The sequence below is a fragment of the Chlorocebus sabaeus genome, chromosome 11 (genome assembly GCF_047675955.1).
Source record: "Chlorocebus sabaeus isolate Y175 chromosome 11, mChlSab1.0.hap1, whole genome shotgun sequence".
Classification (NCBI taxonomy): Eukaryota; Metazoa; Chordata; class Mammalia; order Primates; family Cercopithecidae; genus Chlorocebus; species Chlorocebus sabaeus.
The window spans coordinates 24065263-24085218 of NC_132914.1; the positions used below are offsets into that span (position 1 = coordinate 24065263).

General features: G+C 38.0%; 1 long non-coding RNA gene across 1 annotated transcript in view; it reads right to left on the bottom strand.

The window, feature by feature from the left end:
• The window catches only part of LOC140712842 (uncharacterized), a 231258-nt gene that overhangs the window by 77232 nt on the left and 134070 nt on the right, over nt 1-19956 (bottom strand). Inside the window, exon 3 of the long non-coding RNA XR_012094649.1 lies at nt 3275-3395. This is a non-coding gene — a long non-coding RNA (uncharacterized lncRNA). The remainder of the gene's footprint in view (nt 1-3274; nt 3396-19956) is intronic.

A 19956-nucleotide genomic window follows, 5' to 3' on the forward strand; every position in this document is an offset into this window, starting at 1 on the left:
TTGACATTGTAGCATTTAATTTTAAAGCTATGTGTGAAATAATCATTTAAAATGAATCTATGTTTAATGTGTTTCTTTACTTATTGCATGTCCTTCAATTTTTTAATTTAACCTTATTTCTGGATTCTTAGGTCTTCAATTTCAAGTATATGAAAGGCAGTGTATTTTCAATGTTGTTACATATCTAAGAATATATTTTCTTCATATGTGAAAGAGAAACTCTCTGTCCTCTTATACTACAAAAGTATCTACGCAATGTCTTCATCACCCTTGATGAGTACTGTGAAGGGACAGTCACAGGCCATTGTGATATATTCACAGGGCTCGAGGAGATTTTCATAATCTTCATATTTCAAATATTTCTTCTTCTTTTAGTTATCTAGCATAGAAAATGGGGAAACCTACACATTTGCTAACATGAGTATTTTTCAGTCCAGAATATTTTCTCAAGTTATGATATTGATTTTGACCAATACTTTTTACTCCTTCTTTAAATGCTTCTCTTAAACTTACATTTTTATTTTATTATCTGTTGTCCAAATCTCTCTTGGATTTTATTATATGTAATAATAAAATTAAATTAAATTAAAATTAACCCATAAATAAAATAAAAACGTAAGTATAAAAGATAACAAATATAAAAATAAAGCCATAAGTATAAATGATGCATTTGAAGCTCCTAAGCTGTAGGGTAATTTGCAAGTCTGCACACTGAATGACTAATTAAATTTTCTGCTTTGTCAGTTTTGTATTTTATTACCTCAAGTACTTACATATTTGTTTCTTAGAGGTATTTCTTATTTATATCTGTTGATAGTCTATTCTATTGACTTCTTATTTTAGATTTTTCTCTCTTAATGGTTTAAAAGCATTATAATGACCTTATCTTTAAATTTTATTGAATGTTCCAATTTGTTTCCTGAAATATTTTTTCTGTTTCCAAAGTAGATCTATTTTTAGAGATTTCCTTTTAGGGTTTCTTACTCCATTGTTTATAAACACCATTTTCTAAAGCTATTTTATTTTTACTGTGATCTTATTCAAATTAGGTGAGATATCTTCAGACTTAATATTCACTAATGAATATGAGTCTGGACTACTTGAAGTTGGGAGATGATCAATTTTCTCCTGTGATTTTTCTTAGCCAGATTCAAGTTGACTTGCACAGAACCTATATAATTCTCTACTTTTGGTAGGCATTAACATACTGTTTAATAACCAGTGGAGCATATAACATGCTACACTACTAAGCTGGCAGTGCTCCAGGCTCCATTTTATCTGTGTTTGACCTAATGCACTTTACTTGTAGGAACCATATACCTCTTAAGCTGCAAAGCAAGCTTATTTTCAACTTACTGCCTTTTTGGCTTTTGTAATGTACTGAACCCTCATGAATGTGAATAGCTAGGCTTGAATAGTACGGATACGAACAGTCTTCAGGCTTCTCTCAAAATTAGCGCCTTGTGAGAATTGATTTGGCATAGGCTGCGGGTCTCTTTCTGAGACAATATGAAATATAGCATATTTACTTAATTTTTTTGTAGGCACGATGCATTGAAAAGCAAAGCTTGGATAAGATGTTTTCCCAAATCAAACTCATCTGCCTTCCACTGGTGGGATTCTGGCGTATATTGTCTTTCTTCTGTATCAGTGTTGATTTGTGAGTTTTTATTTTTCTAACTGTCTCTGTAGGTTTTCTTAAATTGAAATTTGTGAGGATCCGCATTTAGATCTAGGGCTGAGGTCCATTTTTATATGTCCATGTTCAGGTTTTTAGAAAAACGTAGTGCTTATGAATTATGCACTTAAGCTATGTAAAATTACATGACCAATAAAAAAATTACATGACTGTATTGTTGACAATTTCTAAATCTATTTATAAGTATCAACTAATAGTTTGATAATAGACAATAGCCAAAATGATAATAATTTATACCTTAAAATATTTTCAATTTATTAATCAAAATTTATATTTCATAACTTAGTATCAATGTCATCAGAAGCACTATAATAATATCCAAAATGGCACCAATGATTCTCTCCCAAACTTAAGCACTCAGAGATGCCTAGAAAGATCAAATACCATTCCAATGCTTCCCTATGCTCTACCTCCTGCCAAACCACGCTTGACATTCCAAATTTAGAAGTAGTCGGGTTTAAATTCTGCTAGGGATTTATTCATCTTAATGCTCTGGTTTCTGGTAAATCACTTGGGTTAGAGCACTTAAAACTCTCATCATATATTTATATCTCTCTCTGAAGAGGAGGTAGGCTTGAGATGTACAAGAGAGGGGAAGATTGAGGAGTGAAGCTGCATCCCCAGGGTAAAGAGATGCTTCCACTATTTGGGGAAAAAATCAGAGAACACAGAAGACAAAGGATAAATATGAAAAGCAGTCTTTGCCCACATTACAGTTTTGCTTCGAGCTAACACTAACCTGACTCTATGTTAGTCTACAAATAATTTCTTATCCACTACAAATCAGAATGTGATTCCATAGATAATGTCCTATGTGGGGGTGGAGTATTTGATCAAACAATATTCAGGAGGTAGACTTCATTGGCCATGCCCAAATTGTTGAGGTTTTGAGATGTTCTACTTGCCACAGCTTTTAACATGGCTTAAACCTTCGAACTCATTTTAAAATTTCTCTTAACCTGAATCTGCATGTGAAAAACATTAAAAAAAAAAAAAAAACTCATTAAAAACCAAGCTCTACAGGGACAGGGAATTTTTATTTTTCCCTTCTGTATTCCTGGCATTTAAGGGAGTGTTTGAAACATAATAGTTCCTCAGCAAATATTTGTTGATTGGATAAGTGGATAAATAAGAGATGAAGGAAGTCAGGAATCATCAAAGGGAAGTATCAAGATTGTCAAATGTTAGGAAACGTCTTTTGCAATGAATAGAGCACTGAAAGAGACATCAGAACTGGATTCTCATTTGTGGCATGGGGCCATGGGGCTAAACGGCTGTGTAACATTTGATCAACAACTTTATCCCAAACTATTGAGTTTCTCCCAGCCTAAGGTTTCCTTTCTGTAATATAAGTTCTGAGAGAGTGTTTAATGAATATAATTAGTATAAACTTCTCCACAAACCCAAGTAAGCAAATATAGCCATAGCCATAGGTATGGTTTTTTTTCCCAGTAAATTGCTCTAATATCACATGTATCATGTTAGCCAGAATATCTGTTTCTCTCTTCCCCTGAATCTTCTGTTGACCTTAGGGCTTATGCAATACAAAGAGAGAGAGAGAACATAGCATCTCACCTGTCTGCTCCTGCTATTGCTTTGCGCTGCCACATGGTATCTGTCACATTTGACAGATGGCACCAGGCCATCCAGCGATGATGCTCCTTTGGTCCACATATCTGGCCCTCCTGCCATGGCTCTAAGGGAGGGAGAATAATTGTAATTATCTGAGTCAGCTTGGGTAGCTCTTAGGCTGCAACAAGTAGCGTTCAACTCTTTGAATCCTAAACCCAACTGGCTCCCAGAGTGCAGAGCTAGCATCAGGACATGATTTGTTCCAGTAGTTGACATCTTTCTGAAGCAGAATTATCACCCTCTTCCCTTTGCAATGTTCATACCTACAGAGAGTGGGTTGATTTTCTTTAAACCCACAGAGCATAGGTTGTCTGGTCATCATATCTGTTTAATATAAGACACACCTGATTTCACATATTTCAATTTAAATTTTAATATATTTAAGGACTGCCCTCCTGCTGTCATCCAGGCTGGCTCTTTTTACACACTCTTTCACCACCCCAGGGGAATGTCAGAAAGCCAAGAAGCCCCTACCTAAAAGCCCTGTGGCTTCATCAAGGCTTGATAGTCTCTTTTATCTGAGAAGGAGAGGGGCGGAATAGTAACTGAAATCAACTCTGACCAGCTGTGTGGGAGCAGCTTGAAGCATATTGGTACAGAGGGGGTAATTGTATTTTATACTCTGGCAGATATGATAACAAACCCTTTCCTCTGGCAGTGGGACACTTTGCCAACCTTCTAAGAAAAATATCTCTAGGTGCTTCCAGAGATTCCCAAACCCACCTTTTGGAAGGAAGGCAGCTTCTTTCCAAAGATGATTTCCCATTGTAGGAATTAGAACAATAACACACAAATGTTATTCATCTCTGGGCAATGAAAATAAAGAAAAACAAAACATTGTCCATGGAATTGGCAAGCTGTAACATGTCTAAATTTAATTTGGAGTCTCATTGTCAAAGCCAATTGCAGGGAAAATTATGAAACAGATAGATCCCTACTCTAAACACTTTGCCCTAGCTCAGCATCTCCCTTTTCTATTCTATCATTCTGTTCCCTAAAATTCCAACACTCAGGCACTCAGGACTTCACACATGTATGTTTCTCTCTTTCTGTCAGTATGTTCCCAACTAATTCCTGCTGAGACTTGAGGTAATAACTATGGTATTGTTCACTGTTAGATATTAAGGAAACAGATAGTATAAAGAGAATTTGCATTGCTGAGTCTTTTGAGAGCTGACAGGTTTAATATGTTTGAGGGGAACATTGGCCTAATATTTCAAGTTGACCTGGGTGTACTTCTACTGAAAAGGCTTTTGAAAAATGTCAGGACTCCAGCTCAGTCTCCCAGCCTTGTGGCTAGGGACTCTCTGAACATCTGGTCATAGCCTGTTTGGCTTCATTGAAAACCTTTTCTGATCCTCATTCTTCCTACAGTATATGAAACGTTATGCTGAAAACCCACCCATAAGGGTGTGTGTGTGGGGGTGTGTGTGTGTGTATGTGTATGGGAAGTTTGACACTCTAGTAGCCGCCTTCACGTCCTACCCTTATTGAGAGACTTGCTCTGTGTATTTCTACTGTGTCATTGAGGTAGTGAATAAAATGAAGAATTGGAAGCCTCTTCAGAAAGGTTATTTCACTATAAAGCAAAATATTATTACCTACATTTTCCTGTTTTTCTTTATCAATGTACTTACCTTTTGCTGCTTTGCCTACTAGCCATTCTAAAATTAAAAACGTAAGCATATTTAATTGCAACCCACTCACACCGTCAACACTATGTCAATAGCTAGACCATCGTGACAAGAGCCTCATGGGTGGGTAGTAAGTCTCTTTCCATAGCCAGATTCTGGTAGTTATTGCCAGAATACAATCCTACATGTGGTATTAAATGCAAGTATTTTGATGAGCTCATCAAATGTAGCATGAAGGGAGGGGGAAAGAGGTTTTAATACAATATTGCATTTGAAGGGACATTCCCAGCATTAATTGATACAACAAAATTTGTAAAGGGTGAAAGTCATGGATCTAATTTTAAGTATGATTGCTCACATAAGTTTAAGTTCTACATGCTTTAGTTGCCAGTTTGGAAATTGCTTACTTTGTGGTCAGGTTACAGGTAAGGGAGGATAAAGAGGAAAGGACAGTTACCCAAACTGCAATCTAGTTGGACAATGTTTCATTCTTATTTCCACTTAAACTTGAAGGATATTTTGGTAGGCTATATTTAAAATCTGTATCTCTAGCACACACCCTAAGTCCCGACTCGTTTTTATTAATAATGCAGAACTGTTTTCTTTTTTAGGAGGGGTGAAATAATTGCATAGACTTTCTTCAATTATATTGTACCATATGTTGTAAGATAAGTTATATGAGCATATGTGTTTCATTATGAATATGAGCATATCAAGAAGAGAACACAAGATATTTGGACACTTATGCTGCATGCCATCTCTTCTCCAACCCCATCGAAACCCCTGAAGTCTCAGAAAATTTGGATGATAATCACCTGTGAATCTTCTCACATAAAATTTCCAGTAGTTCCTGAAGTTAATACAACCAAAAATGCCAATAGAACAGACTTTGCTATATTACAGAACATCTGGTTCTGATCCTGGCAAGACAAAATGAAAAGTAATGGAAACCAATATTTTGCCAGGATATGTTTTTTTCAAGGTTCTTTTTTAGAAATGGGCAGAGATTCAATGGGCATCAATTCCCAGAATCGTTTGTTTCCTCCCCATTTTCGGTTCTATAGCTCTTTCAATTATGCACACACCCAGATTTATATGCAGCCATATCTTCTTTTATTTGTAGAGCAAATCTTTACTTCACTGGAAATTTCTGATCTATAAGGTGGTACACTTGCAACAGAGTCAACGTGATAAATCTTTCAAGTAAGAGGATTATAGCTATTAATTAGAATCTGTTTTTGCATTTACTATTTTAAAAACAAGCAGTGGGTGTTCATGAGATGTCAGGGACACTGGCCTCTTATTATATTCATATTTCTCAAAGCTTATAAATCCTCAAGAGATCTCATGTTTCACAGAAACAACACAGTTCCAAAGACAAAATATGTTATTATGTTTGCCGTTGAAAAAAGGAATTTTTTAATTCAACATTTAAAAATAGCAAAATAATATGTGTGTGTATGTGAGTGTGTATATGTCTCCACATGTAACAAATATATTTAATTTTACATAAAAGAAAAGATCATTTTCTTTTAGATACATTAATGAAAAGGAATACATTTGTTTATGGATTTAATATTACAGGAATATTTATCAAAAAGCCACATTCCTAGAGAAGTCTGAAGAGGGGGTAGCCAGGTATAATAAGACGTTTGTCTGGGGATGCTTTACATTTCATTTTATATGAAATTAAAGCCACAGAATGGTCAGATGTTTGTGACTTTGCTAGGAAAAGAGAATATTTTCATTTTCTCATCTCTGTATACCCCTCCTTCCCTGTAATCAAAGTAGATTTTTTTGTGTGTGAAAAGTGGAATTTTAGCTACTTTGAACAGAGAAAGATGGCTTTGTGGAAACAAAGGGACAATATGAAAGAAATCACACAAGACATGTGGAAGAAATAGGGATGAGGAAAAACCAGGAATTCAGAAAATCGGAGCTACATCCTTCTAAAGCAATCTGTGGCATTACAAAACTTTTGTTTTTAAACTGATATCATGTTCCTATCATATTTATATCATTTTACCTTTACATGGTTCATGTTACTAAAGATTTCCGGTATAGAGATTTAATCCTAATCAACTCAAAAAACATTTCTCTTAAGTATTTTTATTCAACTTCCTAATTTTAGAAGATCAGATCTGCTGGAATCAGGGTAAAATATTGGGAAAACAAAAGATTTAAGGTCTTTCCAAGCTTTTCTAGAAGACTGGTCTAATTCTGTGAAATGTGCCCTCCTCTCTGTCCCCGGCAGCCTATGAGTCAAATGGAGCTCTCGTCCACAATGTGCCTTTCTCCTCAAAGCTTGTGTTTGTTCAAGGACTCACACAATCCTCCTTTTCTCATATCAGCAAATTTCCTAGGAATGGAGAAAAATTTGCACTAAATCCTTCAAAACATTAAGTCCTGTGTAACCAAAATGAAACCTACACAAAATATTTTTCAAAGTTTTCAGCAGTCCCTGTTTTCCTTCCATATGCTCAGTGTTTGTTTTTTATACTAAACAAATAAAAAGGGGAAACTTGTGTTAAGAGAAGTACGCTAGAGTTACTTTAGTGAAGTACTGCATAACTATCAAAGCCATTCTCAGTTTTGGTGCAGAAATAGATGCAAAATTTAATTAATACGTATATTCAATATCATGGCATGAAAAACGTATGCATCACAAAGGCTTAGGCAGGCCACGATCTGTCAGGTAAATACATGTTTTGATGCGTGTCCAAACCCCAAATAAAATTTTGAAACCATGTGGGAAGGTCTCAAGTAAATGTTCTTGATATTTAAAATATGCTCTGCCTTACCATATGTTTGAAGAATTATGAATATTGGCCAGTTTCTCTTTGCGAACAGTTGCAGTGCTAGGACTGACTTTTAGAAATTCCTCACTACAGGATAGTGTCTCAAGGATCATTTGAATTCTGTGTGTATGAACTATACGAAATTTTAAGTTTGGAAGGATTTGTGGCAGGGCAGTTGTGTTGGTTTAAACGCAAGGACTTGGAGGCAAAATTGGTTGCAAAGGAGCAAGGTGTATTCTTTGGAAATGGCAACATAATAGGCATTCTGCAGCAACACACTGCCTCTCTTTTTTGTGAGCAACTGGAACAATTCCCTGGAGCCGCAGAAAAGGGGTGAAGGCAAAGTGCTGTGAGACCCATGCAGGGAAGAGAAGAGCACACCACAGGGGTAGCTGAAGACCACCCACTCTATGTCTTAAAGACAGCTGAGGAGCAGTATGCGATGAACAGTAGAGAAGGACCCTTACAACCACATGAACTGGCTTTCCATTCCAATTCAGACTTTCTCTTTGGTAGTTCTGGGTAAGCTGCTTAACTTCTCAGACCTTTAGTTTCCTCATCTGTAAAATGGGACTAATCATCAAATCAATCTATACAGAGTTATATTAAGGATAAATGAGCTAACCAGTGAATGTATCAAGCACATGTTATTCTTTCAATAGGAATTCTCTTATTGAAGAGAATAAAATCATGCCAGGAGGGTATTCTCTCTCAGCATACCATCCTTGCATGATTTTATCCAAGCTTGAGATTTAAACTAAAATATGTAACGATAACTCCCAAATCTCTAATTCCAACCTTGCCTTCTCTCCAGAGTTTCAGACTCACACAGCCAGGCACCCTTTTATCTCTCAACTAGGCTAACACAACAGTTCCCTAAACAGTCTCTCTGCCATATCGCCTCAAATGCATCCTCCACACATTAGGCAAAGTGATCTATCTAAAATGCAAATCGAAATGTTCTGCTCCTTTAAAAATAATTCAGTCATGCCCCATCACTTGCAAAAAGAACCTGCAATCTACAGCCCAAAGGCCACAGAAAAGAGTATCCAACAAGATTACATGTGGTTCATAAAGGCTAAAATATTTACTATCTGGACCTTTACAGAAAAAAAAAAAATCTGCCAACATGGCACACTTTAAGTCTTGATGCCCACACAGCTCTCCTAATCTTTCTCATTCTCTTCCTTACTTTCAGCCAGACTGAACCACTGATACGGTGTTTAGTCAAATAGAATCTACAATTCCATGCCTCTACACCATAGTAAAGTCTCTGGTTTCTGTCACAAATGCCTTTCTCTTACCTTCACCTGACTAACACCTACTCATTCTTCAATTTTTACATTAGCTCTCATCTCCTCCAGGAAGCCTTTGAGTATCTGCCTCACCTATACTTACCAAGCAGAGTTAATTGTCTTTTCTGCTGCATTCCCATAATTTCTTATGAATGTTCCTATTTTAGTCCCTTTAGGCTGCTATAACAAATGTACCATTGACTGGGTAGTACATATGCAACGGAAGTTTATTGCTCACAGTTCTGGAGGCTAGGAAGTCCAAGATCAAGGTGCTAGGAGATTTGATGTCTAGTGAGGGCCTAATTCCCATAGATAGCAACTTCTAGTTGTGTCCTCACATGCCAGAAGGAGCAAACAGGCTTCCTTGAGCCTCTTTTATAAGATCACTAATCCAATTCATGAGGGCCCCACCCTCATGATCTAATCAATTCCCAAAGGCACCAGTACCTAATACCATCACTTTGGGGGTTAGGTTTCAACATGTGGATGGGGGTGGAGGGACATACACGTTCAGACCATAGCAGTATCTAACATTATAGTAATTCATATTATATGATTTTTCTCACTATGAGTCCTACTTTCCAGCTTTTTTGTATGGCTGATGATACCTGACTGGATGCTAGACATTGTGAATTTAATCCTGTTGGGTATGGATATTTCCATATTATTATAAATAGTTTGAACTTTGTTCTGAGGCACCTGTAAGTTACTTAGAAAGAGTTTGATCTATTTGGGTCTTGGTTTTAAGTTTTGTTATCTTGGACCAGAGCAGCCTTTGGGCTAACTTTGAGCCACTACTGAGCAGTCTACCTAATGCTCTGTGAATGATGAAGTTCTTCACTCTGGTTGGTGGAAAAAAAAATCATTCTCAATCCTATGTGAACTCCAAGTATTATTTCTTCTAATACTTTCAAGTGGTTCTTTTCTTGACCTTGAATGGTTCCCTCAGATACATGTGCTAATCAGTACTGGGTTGAAGACTGGAAGAGAACTCTCTTAAATCTCCAGGGCCCTTTCTCTGTGCAGTAATTTTCTTTCCTATAGTCTACCATGAGAACTCTAGCTGCTTGTTTTCCCTGAACTCTCAGCACCAACCTAAACTCAAGGGTTCCGCTGGGCTCTGACTGGGTTCTTCCTCCCTGCACCATGGCTTGGAAACTTCCTCCAGGCAGTAAGTTGGGGCTATCACATATGGCTGATCTTACGTATTCCTTACGTCTCAGAAATCATCTCATGTTTCAGAGATCTTTGTTGCCTGATGTTAAATGTCTTTTTAAAAAAAGTCTTTTATATATATTGAACATTTTTTAAAAAGTTACTTGAGCAGAAGGGTAAATTCCTGTCACTTCACCTTGATCAGAGGTGAAAGTGTCTTATAATTATTGAATTATGATTATACTATGGTCTGAATGTGTGGATCTTCTCAAAATACATATGTTGACATTGTAACCTCCAAGGTGACAGTATTAGAAGGAGGGACCTTTGGGGAGTGATTAGGTCATAATGGTGAAGCCCTCATGAATGAAATCAGTGCCCTTATAAAAGAAAGCTCTTTATTCCCTTCTGCCATGTTAGAACATAGCAACAAGAAAGTCATTTGTGAACAAGAAAGGAGGCCCTCACCAATGAATTTTGCCAGAACCTTGATCTTATACTTCCCAGCCTTCATAGCTATGAGACATAAATTTACTGTAAGCCACCCAGCCTATGGTATTTTTGTTATAGCAGCCCAAGCCGACTAAGGCAAACTGTGTTACCAAACCCTGTGATCTTTAATAGCAGGGATTTGTATGCCTAGCACCTGCACTGTATTGTGTTTCACACACAGTAGTTTCTCAACAACTTTTTAAACAAATTATTGTAATGACAGAAAAGTGAAGAAGAGAGAGACAGAAAATTAAATGGATTCTACATCTTGTATAGGGTTCTCCAGAACACTGTTATTGCCAGTACTCTCTTCAAACACAAGGTTGAATGCTTTCTAATACTAACTTTAAAGCAAGCCTGCCTACAAAGCCACATAACAAATGGAAATCAATACATAGCACATGTATTATTTATCACTATTAATCAGAGCCCACAAAAATATGCTATAATAATGTGAAAATCAAACAATGTAGTTTGACTTGATAATAATAAGTACTGAAGCTCCTTGAATTACAGAGTTTCTTTCATTGATAACCATTTGACCTCTTCTAGTCATACTGCTATGTTGTAGGAAGACAATTATATGATGTTTAACTAAAGAAATGTTTCAGTAATTGCTTTCATTAAATATCTCATGTAGATTGCTATATGAGATATTACCACCTGACAAACTGACAAACCTGCACTCTATAGTGGAAGAAAATGATATCAGATTAACGAATATTAGCATTAAATACCTAGTTTTACAAAAAGCTGTCACTAGCAGAGATGACTTAAAATACTTTTATGGGTTGAATCATGTTCTCTGAAAATTCGTACCTTCAAGTACTAACCCTGGAATGTGAGTACATCAGAATGTGACTTTATTTGGAAATGCGGTTGTTGCAGATGGAATGAGTTATATGAAGTCTTACTGAAATAGGCTGGACCCTAATTCACTCTGATTGGCCTTCTTATAAAAAAGGGAAGTTTAGACACCGACGTGCACACAGAGAGAATGCCATGTGAAGATGAAAGCAGAGATCAGAGTAATGGTTTTACAAACCAAGACACGCCAAGGATTGTCTGCAAACCAGTATAAGATAAGCAAGAAGGATGGGACAAATTTCTCCCTCACAGTATTCAAAAGAAACTAACCTTGCTGGCGTCTTGATCTCAGACTTCTAGCCTCTAGAACTGTGTGAGCTAATAAATTTCTTTTGTTAAGCCACTCAGTTTGTGTTACTTTATTGTCAGCCTTGCAAATTAATGCAAATACTAAGTTATCAAGTTCAAATATCCATTAAAGATTATCTAGTTCAAGGGCAGGAAGTTGGAAATTAGCATCTCTTGAGCTTCCACCCTGGTAATAGTATCTCATTTAAGTATTACATTTCCTTGATGTAAGTCTTCTCATCCTTGTTCTAAACTGAGACTCAGATTAAATATCTTGTTCAAATCAGAATTCAAACCCTTGTTTGTTCTATCCAAAGTCCATATTTCTCCAATAATACTACAGTGCCCTTCAAATGTTAGACATGGAAAAGGAAGGAAATGGAAGTGTAGAAGTCAGCTGATAAACAACCTTAATTCCATCTGCAACCTTAATTTCCCTTTGCCATGTAGAGTTATATATTTGAAGGCTCCAGGGATTACCACATGTTTGTTTAGGGGGCGGGGCATTATTCTGCCTCCCACAGGTCTAAGTCAGGTTATATGGGGCTTATAACAAGCCCATGTCGAATTACAGCAGAATTATTTAACGTTTTGGAACAAAGCCTTCATCTTTATTAAGTGTTTATTCTCCTTTTGGGAAACAGCTAATAGTTTGGCTTGCTACTGAACTCTCATGGAGACTGAATCCACAACTACGGAACGTCAGGTGAAAATGTTTTGGAAGACAATTCTCCATGGGTCTCTCATGTTTCTGCACATCTCATTTTCAGGTCTATGTTTCGAACTCTCTCTAAGGATGTTTTCGGGGGAAACAGTCTTGGAAGATGGAGATTATGTGGCCCTCTGATACAAAGGTTGTGCAAGTTTGCTAGTGGCCCCTTTTAAAGATTGAGGTTTCAGCTGGGTGTGATAGCTCACACCTGTAATCCTAACACTTTGTGGGGCACAGATTGGAAGATTGCTTGAAGCCAGGAGTTCAAGACCAGCCTGGGCAAAATAGTAAGACCCTGCCTCTATAAGAATTAAACAAATTAGCTGGCAGGTGGTATGCACCTGTAGTCCTAGCTACTTGGGAGGCTGAGGCAGGAGTATCTCTTGAGCCCAGGAGTTGGAGATTACAGTGAGCTATGATACATCATGCCACTGCACTCCAGCCTGTGTGACAGAGCAAGACCCTGTCTCTGGCAAAAAAAAAAAAAAAAAAAAAAAAATGATGTTTCCTAAGTTCAGGCCTCCTTAGCTGTTATGCAAACCCATTGTGTGTGATCCACCTGGGCCCTCTGGGACTTTGAAGGAAAAGAGAACCAATACAGATATGAAGCTTTGTCTACCTACTCTGCCCTGAGTAATAGAGTCCTTTGTCTCTAACAGAGGAATTGTGTGTCTTCTGCCAACAGCTATGAAAGTAATGGCAGGCTACTTTGTTAGCTTGTCAGAAGGGTCAAATCTCAGACCCTTGAAAATTCTTGAAAGTTTTGGTGACAAGGATGGGATGCTGACAGACTTGGCTTTGTAAAAGACAAAAGGACAAGGGGTTTTTGTGAGCTGGGTTAGGGAGTATGGGATGCCTTCCCAGCATCCAATAGGGAATGCTTTCACCCAAGTGGTGGGTTAGATGGGGCTCAGAGGATCCACCGCTGTCTTACCATTCAGTGAGACTGAGGGCCAGGATGTAGGATAGTAACAAGCTGCCTGAATGGTATGTTTGCTGTTCATTCTCCTCCAGGCATCAAGAGAAACAGTAAGAGGTCTCTAAAGCTTAAAACTCAAAGTCTTAGGTGGAACAGAAGCTTTAGAATTTCACTGGGTTGAGCCATGATACGGTTACTCAAAACCAGAGTGCCTTGCTTGCTTACTCTTTTGGAGGATGCCTCTCTCTCTCTCTCTCTCTTTCTGTGATCCCATTCCTTCACTCTCACTTGACCTCAACTATAGCTACTTCCTGAATGTGCCGGGGAACATCCTACACAAACCCAGGGGAGAAAGATTACCTGTGATATTGTTTGGATTTGTGTCCCTGCCCAAATCTCATGTTGAATGGTAATCCCCAATGTTGGAGGAGGGGCCTGGTGGGAGGTGATTGGATTATGTGGCCAGAGTCCCCATGCTTTTCTCATGATAGTGAATGAGTTTTCATGAGATCTGTTATTTAAGTATGTAGCTCCTCCCTCTTCATTCTTTTCCTACTGCTCCAGCCATGTAAGGTGTACTTGCTTCCTCTTCACCTTCCGCCATGATTGAAAGTTTCCTGAGGCCTCCCCAGCCATGCTTCCTGTACAGCCTGTGGAACTGTGAGTTAATTAAACTGCTTTTCTTTATAAATTACCCAGTCTCTGGTAGTTGTTTATAGCAGTGTGAGAACGGAGTAATGGAGCCTGGACCCCAATGATGGGGTTTGAGCAGGGATCCTGATGAGGGAGAGAAGTTAACAAGACCTGCTGAGTGGGTCCTTCAGCCAATTCAAAGTATTGTTTTTATTGTTTCCACTAATTGATGTGTTATATGCTGTACTTCCTTGTCACATTAGTGCCAAGGCAGATTATCCCAGTCTGGGAAAAGCTGCAGATAGAAAAGTGGTAGTGGGAACAAATTCCATTACCATTTGTCACTGGAGGGCTTCAGGATTGAATATGAGTGTTATCTCTTTCCTCTGATATGCAAAACTTCCACTATAGAGATGGAGACCTTTTGTTTGGCAAATCAGAAGTCCCAGTCTCAGTAACCCTCACTAAGAAGTGTACTACACCTCTACCAAAAGTGATGGCTGATAAACTCTGAGAATACTTGGGTTTGCCAAGTAAAGCTTTTTGGAGCTATGAGGATGGATTCGTAAAGCTCAATGTCAAGGAACAGTCAGCATCAGTCAAGAAACAACAGCTGTTGTTTCTTTGGTGTCTCACCACAAAAAGGAGGTGCAGCACCTTGTTGGACCCACAAATCTCTGGAACTGATTATTTTACCAAATGTAGCCTTTAGCAAAGTGAGGAAGCCTCTCCCTTGAGGCAGCCCTTGCAGCTTTAAATCTGTGGCCTTCCAGATAAGTCTACAAGGTGAATACATTTTGAAAAGCAGCTACTAGCTTGCTACTGAGCTTGTGTTAAAACTTTATGTCTGGCCATGAAAGCCTTGTGATTCTCTGGCTTGACATTCCATTTTGAGTGGGTTAATTTGGAGTCAATAACTAATGAGGTAGACAGGGCTCAGAAGAACTAATTGTCAAATGGGAATGGTATATTTAAGAATGTACCCTGCCTGTCCCTAGCAGCAACTCAGTTTTACATGAAAACGTGACAGCTGTCCTTCTGGGAGAAACTTTATCTCCTGCTCCTCAACGTGAAACTAAGCTACCAGCTCAATAAGGCCCTGATTTTCAAAGATTTTCCTAAATTCCTGGGTCTGGTTTATCAATGTTGACATTTTTTTCAGGCTACTGATTAGCTGACTCCAGATGCACCACTGTAGACCCTGAAATATATCTGTGGCATGTCTTTGGCTTTCCAAACCATTTGCCATCAAACAATAATGCAGCTTTTTAATCACAAAAGCTACTTCCCTTAGTTCTGGTTCCCCTAATCCATGCACCTTAGCAATGCAGTTTGGTCATTGGATGCAGCTGTTCCCAGAAATAGCTAATCTCTTTTCAGCTGTGTAGGGTGATTACCAGAATGAGAGAGGCTGGAGGTCTTACAGTTGTATTTTGAACATTCAGGATTCCATCTTGAGCATGACTGCGAATGGTGCATCTTTATATTCACCAACAAGAAATCCAGGTGAGCCTGGTGGGCCCATGCTCCAGGTAGAAATTTCTCCAGAAGAGAGCCTAGGGAAAACAAGCTTAATTCTGGGTAATTTGATTTAAAAAAATGCCATTGTATGTCTGGGACCTGACCCTTCCAGATGACGAGTCTGGGTAAAGCATGACTGGGGAAAAGGAGAACTTATAGCTGCTTAAATGGGACACAGTGATTTTGGGATAAGGGAGGGATAACAACACCCGGGCACCTGAAGATGGGCCTCCTTACACCCTGGAAAGTGTGAGAAAGGGAGGGACATTAATGCTTTCGGCATCTTCTTCCAAACGGACAACACCAGTGCCTGAAAATGAACTGCATGCTGGCCTGCCATTCCCAGCCAGATGGCTTTAAACCATGATTTGAATGCCACTGCCTGTACTCTGACCATGAAGTTTATCAGAGGCAGCAGGGGATGGCCTGGGTTCCAGCACCTCCCACACAAAACATGAGTCAACAGCTCTGGATGTCGTCTCCACTCCTTATTTACTGTGGTAGGTAAATGCCACCTAGCTGATGGCATGGATGAATAGGATTCCTCCTCAGGCAGCTACCCCAACAAGTACTAGACCCAATTATTTACACTGAACTAAGAATCGTAAGGCTCACCAGCCAGAAAAGAGGCCACATACAACGTACTGTGAGCCTGTGTCACTGACTGATATCTGAGTGTCCCAACACCTGTAAGCACTTTCCTTCCAGAAACACTGCAGGTACCCTTAGGATTGTACTTCTTTTGTGGAATCCAGGCATTGATTTGTTTACCTCCTTAAAACACAAACCCACTGTGCATGCAGGACCCATCTGAGTCTACTTCCATATTGACCCCCTGGGACTTTGGGGCAAAAGAAATTTGATACAAACATGAAGTTTAGGCTACCTGCTTGCCATGAGTCATAAAGTCTTTTGTCTCTGATCCAGGAGTCTCATGTCTCCCTCCTATGAACTGTGGCAGTCTAACCTCTTAGCTTGCAGTCAGGATAAATTCTTAGATCCTTCATGGGTATTGACAAGCTGCCGTCATGAACTGGGTGTTATCACTACTTTCGACTATCAAGTTGGACACACACAGTAGCCGTCAAATGGAAATAGCATCTACAGAAACAGTTATAAGCTGGCTGGCCAGAAGGCCAAAGTTAGCTACATGTGCCTTTAGCTTTTCAAGTGCTGCGTTGCTTCCCTTTTCTTAATTCCTGTGGCTTTATAGAGAATTTCCTATGATCAGTTGACTGGGCATGAAGAAAATCTCAAGCCTAATGTATTGGCTTTTCTTCATAAGTTAGCACAAGCTAAAGTGGACTGCTGTGGTATTACAGCCCCATTCAGTATGACCCTAAAATCTTCTCAGTAGGTCTATAGTGATTTCTGGCTAGTGACTAATAATCTGGCTGGGTCTTCAGTTTATATATAGACATTCTCTAAAAATAGGACCAGAACATGAGAATATTCACATCTCAGATGATTACCCAATAAAAATTTTTCCCAAAATTATGCCATCTCCATGTAATTTATTATATTTTTTCTTTATATATCTGAACTTTGCTGCATTCAAGAATCTGCATTTCTTTCTTTTTATTTTCCTTCCTTCCTTCCTTCCTTCCTTCCTTCCTTCCTTCCTTCCTCCCTCCCTCCCTCCCTTCCTTCCTTCCTTCCTTTTTTTCTTTCTTCTTTAGAGATAGGGTCACTATGCTGCCCAGGCTGGCCACTGCACCTGGCTAAGAATCTATATTTCATGAGTCAGTCATTTTTATAGCAAATTTGTGGTAAAAATCACTATTCACAGGTGCCAGTGGTCTATATATTTTATAGAAGCTATCAACAGCCCTAAATTCTCACTAACTTTCAAGATCTAATCTCATTTTGTCTGGTTTATCCTAATTTTATCTAGAAAATTTACCAAACTTTGTGTTTCTATTCTGGCATGTCACACTAAAAACTACTTCAAATAATTATATCTCAGCATATTTGTTTCACCAAGTAGTTTTTGTGGTCTTACAATTTATACAATATTGCCTGAGGGTTTAGGGAATGGAAAGATGCAGGAGACAGAATCTTATCCTTAGAACATTAGCAATTATAGAAAGTTTCACCATTCACTCAGTAAAAGATTCTCTTAAAATTCTAAAATGTTTGAATCTGAAGAAAATGCTAAAGACTCATAGCTGGAATAACATTCTCTAGGGTACAAAAAAACAATATTAGCCTAAAGATAAACTAATGCTCATAGACTGCCTCCCCCACTAAACCACCTACATTCTGTTAAATATAGATACTAAACCAGAAAGTCATATTTAGATTAATTTGGAGTTCTTTATGTTTCTTACTGACAGCCTTATGAGCTGTTCAATTTCTGCTCTGAGAAGTTTGAATGGTGGTGTCTCTAAGAGCTTAAAATTTTAACTTTGTATTTCTATTTTGTTTAATAAGCACTTTTCATAAACCGTCATTTCAACTATTAGTTTGAGAAAAGTAAGTTTTGTTACAACATTTCACCTAATTTTGGAAGACTTTAAAAAAAAAACTAGTCTCCAACAGGCAAGGGAATTATCATCTACTGCAACATTAACCAGAATGAAGTTAAAAATAGTAAAACCTATTTCAAAAGTTGACATTTTCTTTACAATTCTTCCCAATGTTTTTCTTTCTTAACAATTTATGTTATAATTTTTTAAATCTTCACAAAAATGATATAACTGCTGCACAGCTAGGTTATAATGACTGCACAGTTATGATTTCCAAGTATCTTGCTCTTTGTTCAGTATATTTCTTTGCTCCTTGAGAAAAGGTTATTGTACAATAATTACACACCTTGTTATACCATATTACTTTAGTATTTTACACTCTTCCCTGTTACCTTATTAGCAAAAAGGAAGGGATGTGACACAGGACTAATGGAAGTATTGACAAAAATAAGCCCTTAATAATTCCTGGCTCCAATCAGAAGCACCAATTATGATGAACATAATTAGATTAAATGAACAAAAAATATAGTTAATATATCCAACTACCTTCAGATTTCTTTCCTCTTCTTCTCCAGAATATAGACACTTTCAATAAAAAAGAGTTGAGAAGATTAGTGTTAAGCAGAGGGAAATGAAGAGGAAGGACTTCATTCCTTACTCCATATCTAAGTTCCTCACTATGTAAATTCTGGTTGCCATTTAAGCAGAAGATCATAGAATTAGCCTATACTATTCCTTGTTTCCCTCTCTATCTCCCAGTTTTTAGTTATTTTCTCTTCCTTAACTCATTGAGTTTAAGACCAACAGCTAAAGGATATCATCTCAACCTCCACTATAATTGTTCAGGAGTTATTTGGTATTATTACGTCAGTCTCAGATGAGTCCTGGCACAGTATTTCAGGTAATCAATAAGAGGACAAAACCTCACTCATTCAAATACTTATTGAATGCTCATTATGAACCAGGCCCTGGTCAAGTACTACAAATTAATTGGTGAGAAAGATGGATATAATCCATGCACTCATGAAGCTTATGGTCAAGAAGAGATAAATGCTGAACAAGAAATTAAGGTGCAAATGTCATGAAGGAGAAGTATAGGGTAGAAGCATGTAATGAGGAACTAAATTACTCTGGGGTGGGACAAACTGACTTGGAGAAAGTGAGGAAGGCATCCTGGTAGGAAATACAACTTTAAATTAATCACTGAAACCCTGCAGAAGTTAGGGAAAATGTTTAAAAATGGGAAAAGGAAGTTGAAGAAGATTAAAAACAATTCAGGAAGAGAAAACCTTTGCAGAAGTCTAGAAAAGGGAAACTGTGTGCCACAGTCCATGAACTGAAAGAGAGTTAATATGACAGAGTGTTGAGAACACATGGGGCTTTCCTTAAAGGATTTCCTTAAATCTCTGTCCTAAGCCCACTTTTCTTTTCGTTTTATACTGTTTTTATTGGCTTCAATGGACCATCACTTTTATTGTGACCTACGAGGTCATAATTTTACAATTTTATTTCTGAATGTCACACATGTCCTTTGAACTCTAGATTATTATATACTACATTCTATTCAAGGTTTCCACTGACTTCTTCAAAGGCACCCCAAATCCCACGTGTATAAAATCAGACTCATCCTCCTCCTCTGAAAATCAGTCCTCTTTCATTGGCCCCTGTCTTTCCATTATCTTGGCTTATAGACAAGAAACAGGAGTAATTTTGGACAATTGTCTCCATCCTCCTCCTGGTGATGGACTGCATGTTTGTGATCCCCACCCCCAGTTCTTATGTTGAAACCTTAATCCCTCCCCATTATGGTAGGATTTGGAGTGGGGACTTTTGGGAAGTAGTT